Raw genomic sequence first — 4,204 nt, forward strand, 5'->3', positions numbered from 1 at the left:
AAGCCTGCTTCTCCCTCTGCCACTCCCCCTGCTTGTGTTCCCTCTCTCGCTGTGTCCCTCTTTGTCAAATAAATAAATAAAATCTTTAAAAATTTTTTAAAAAATAAAATGGCCACTGTAACAATTAAACTGAGTGGTGCATCAGGGCTCCCCTACGTGGGTGGGCTGGATGACACTGCCCGGGGACAGACGTGAGCAGCACTCGCGGGATAGAGCCCAGGACAGCCGCTTTCTTTCTGTGCTTGAACGTGGAGAAGCAGCAGAGGCGATGCCTTGGACACCCAGCCACAGAGTGCAGAGAAAGAGGTCAGGTAGCAAGGCTAGCAGAGGGTGTCAGAGGACAGAGGGACCACCCGGACCCTCCAGCTGCCCAGCCTGCTGTTCTGAAAGGTCATTTCCATGCTCTTGGTCTCTGCTGGGTAACCATCTTTCATGGGGTTTTGATTTATTTATTTTTAGAGGGCACGGAAGGGCAGAGGGAGAGAGAAAATCTTAAGCAAGCTCCATGCCCAGCGCAGAGCCCGACGTGGCGCTCGAGCTCAAGGACCTCAGCTGAAATCAAGAGTCAGATGCTGGGACCCCGGCTCCGCCCTTGAGCGAGGAGGTTGTGGCGTCGGCTGGTTCCAGGCGTTTCGAGCTCCAGACAGGATGCTCGAGGTGGTTTGCAATGACCGTCTAGGGAAGAAGGTCCGCGTTAAGTGCAACACTGATGACACCGTCGGGGACCTTAAGAAGCTGATTGCAGCCCAAACTGGCACCCGTTGGAACAAGATCGTCCTGAAGAAGTGGTACACAATTTTTAAGGACCATGTGTCTCTGGGGGACTATGAAATCCATGATGGGATGAACCTGGAGCTTTATTACCTATAGAGCAGAATTCCTTCCCCCGTCAAGTGCCCTGCCTTACCCTCCCCTCTCCTCTTCCCTTCTTCCCCCCACCCCCTCTTCTCCCACCCTCACCCCCACACTGGAATGGATGCTTGTTTTTAAAAACTCAGGTTAATAAAATCTTAGAAGTTGCAAAAAAAAAAAAAAGAGTCAGATGCTGAACCGACTAAGCCACTCAGGCGCCCTGATTTTATTCTCGATGCTTCTCTGTATTCTCTCAATGTTCTGTAATGAGAGCTAATTTTTAATCAGAAAAAAAAAATCAACGAAACATGCATGTGAACCAGACATTTGGATGTGGTCAAGGGACTGTCAGGGGCCTGTGTTGTCACTCTCCTTTCCCACGTGTCCCCTTGTATTGTGTATAAAGTCACAGGAAGTTGGGGTGATGGCTGGTCCCTTCGTCCCACACCCCTGTGATTCTGAACTGCAGCACGGGGCAGTGGTGCCTTCACCCACGTCCCTAAGTCCCCCCACGGCTTCTGGCTCTGCTCCATCTCCCCTCCCCACAAGACCGGGATTCCTCGGTGTGTCACACCCAACAGAACGTACACGTCTGCGTCCCACACGTTCCCAGAGGACACTGAAAAGCAATCTGCCAAGTCATGCCAAGGTAGCAACAGTGTTGATGACAGTATGGCAATCAGCCCTTTACAGACACTTGCACTTTGAAAAGGAGGCCGAGCATTCCCCAGAGGAAGGACCAGTGGCAGGACGTATGCCTCACGGCAGGCGTGCTGTCTCCTGTGGGCGCGGATCGGCTGTTCTGAGTTGCTTGAATATCACCATGCGGGCAGCCCCTCGGCCGACTAGCTGCATACAGACCTCTCGCTACACGTGTCTTATGTTCTAAAAACATTTTCAACCCTGATTTCAAATTAGAAAAGGGAAATGAAGTTATGTTATTATTTCTGAGGTTGCCACTTAATGTTCATACCAACCTAGAGAAAAACACCGAATTTATTCAAAAGTGACAATCTCTTAGGATTCTGTTGGAAACTTCTCCCCTCTCTTAATGACTTCTGCCCAACCCTCCTACCTACTAACATCCCAGGCTCATCATGAGACGGCCGTACCTTCAGTTAAGCTCTCTGAGCTACCACGGTCCTTGAGGAGTGCCACGTTAGTGACATCATGAGTCACCGTCAGTGCACAGGACAGAGGCTATGCGATCAGCGGGGCTGCAGGCAAACCACGGCTGAGCACTGCTTCGTTTAAACATTCAGAAGAAAGCGGACCTGATTTCTGGAGGCTGTTGGGTGAGCCATAAAGAAGCCATCAGGCAGGCGGCTGGATGACATGGCAGACCACCTGCTCGGCAGGTGTCTCCTAGGAGGCCACCGGCGGCCTAGAGAGGACGGTCCTGGAAGAAAGGCACCGTCTGCTGGCGGAGGTCTCCCCTGTAGGTTGAACTAACGCAGCTGCACACTTCGGTACCTGGTCTTTTCCATTTGTTTAGGGATTAGTCTTCATAGGAAGTTCAACCTTTTTCCAAATACAGAGGCTGAATGCCTATTTAAATAACCTGAAAATTTTACAACAAAATGATATCTTAAAGTAAACTAGGTTAACAAACATTTCTAGTGTTTGTATTGTCCATAATATTTTCAAGTGGAGAAGAAATAAATCTATGAAACCCTAAATTCTGAGTAAACTCATCATGGAGCATGATCCCATGTGTGGTCCCGGGAGAAAGTGACACAGATGTCACCCTGTGTCTGAAGCCCCAGCCATCGCTCCCAATAGAGTTTTGCCCACAGGTGCCCGTGATGGAGAGATGTGCCCTCAAGTGTCCCCAATGGAGAGATGTGCCCCCAAGTGTCCCCCGATGGAGAGATGTGCCAAGTGTCCCCCCAATGGAGAGAGATGTGCTCCCAAGTGTCCCCAGTGGAGAGATGTGCCCCCACATGACCCCAGTGGAGGGCACTGTGTGCAGGTGACCCCGATGGAGAACTTGCCTGCAGATGCCCCCAGGCCATCGGTGCCCTCAGCCCATGTTGCCACCATGTCACCTCCACCCACACTGGCACCAGGACCTCAGTGCAGAAAGCTTGGTAGGAGGACTCCTGTTCACATGACCCCTTCCTGAACTACGTATACCTCTTAGGAGTTAACAATCCCTCATGAGTTTTCAGATCTGACAAGCTGTCTGAGTCCAGTGAACCCCAAGAGTGCTCTGTGCATGGCTTGACTTTGCTTGTGTTCTCCACACCCCTGCCCCGCAGGGTGAGGGGGACTTTGTTGATTGATGACCCGCAGACCAATGGCTGGGGCAGGACAGAGGGCATCTAAGGAGAGGGGCAGGGCAGGCCCCCAGGACTCCGTTTACTACCAATCAGAGCAACATTCTTGGAGAACCTGCGAGGTGCTGGCCACACCCCCCGCCATGTGCAAATGCATTTAATGAAGAGGCAGGAGTGCTGCATGCCCAGGCTCCATGACGGGGAACGTCAGGGGCAACGCCTCTTGATTCAGATGCCACTGACTGTGGGCCAGGGCATAAACATCACGCAGAAAGCCTGGAGGTATGGGCGAGCCGTCCTAGAGGCCGGGGATCTGCATTTTTAATTCTGCTTTCAGATTGGAAACACTCCCTCACATATTCATGGGGAAATAATCAAACTGGTTGTAGTGATACTAGAAGCCTTACCTCCAACCGTAAACATCGTACGATCCCACTAGGTAGGTCTGACCCAACGCTGGGCTGCCGAGACACGGCACACTGAAACGCTGATATGGCCCGATCTATGGCAGGGCAATTTCCTGAGTCAGGATTTCGCATGATGCAAGTCATGATGGGCCTCCCTCTGGGATGCAGAAGTGGTTGTTTACGTGTTTATGCATAATATATTCCATTTTAGGTGAAGTCCTTTCTAACGCTGAGCATGCTGAAACATAAATGCTTCAAGCTTCTGTAAATCACTTTAGCTTTTACCTTTTAGAAAGTTGTAAATTTTTCCTTTTACAAATTAATACATTTCACTGAAGAAATTTCACATGAGCAGATAAGAAGAAACAAACAATCTCTGGGATCTCGCCACTCGTAAAGGGACGTCTATGACTATGTGTGCACAGCTGAGCATATGAGACGATGCTTGAAAATTCAGGTCTTACTGCATCCACTGTCACCACATGCTTTTCCACTCACAGCTTCATTGTGAATATTTTGCCAGATTTTCCCGACCTTTTCTAAACTATCAGTCATTTAAAAACAAAATAAAGTAAATGAATTATCATTCCCCTTAGCTACTTGAAAAATGCCCCAAATGGAAGTGCTAAGAGTTCTAATCTTTCTAATAGCTTTCTTGAGTATTAA

The 4,204-nt window shown here is 49.6% G+C and overlaps 1 pseudogene; it reads left to right on the forward strand.

Moving 5' to 3' along the window:
- Positions 1-600: 600 nt before the first annotated feature.
- On the forward strand, positions 601-991 carry LOC112835278 (ubiquitin-like protein 5 pseudogene; annotated as a pseudogene).
- The last annotated feature ends 3,213 nt before the right edge of the window (positions 992-4,204 follow it).

Source organism: Callorhinus ursinus, unplaced genomic scaffold (genome assembly GCF_003265705.2).
Source record: "Callorhinus ursinus isolate GAN/ISIS: 27379988/994484 unplaced genomic scaffold, GSC_fseal_2.0 scaffold11, whole genome shotgun sequence".
NCBI lineage: Eukaryota > Metazoa > Chordata > Mammalia > Carnivora > Otariidae > Callorhinus > Callorhinus ursinus.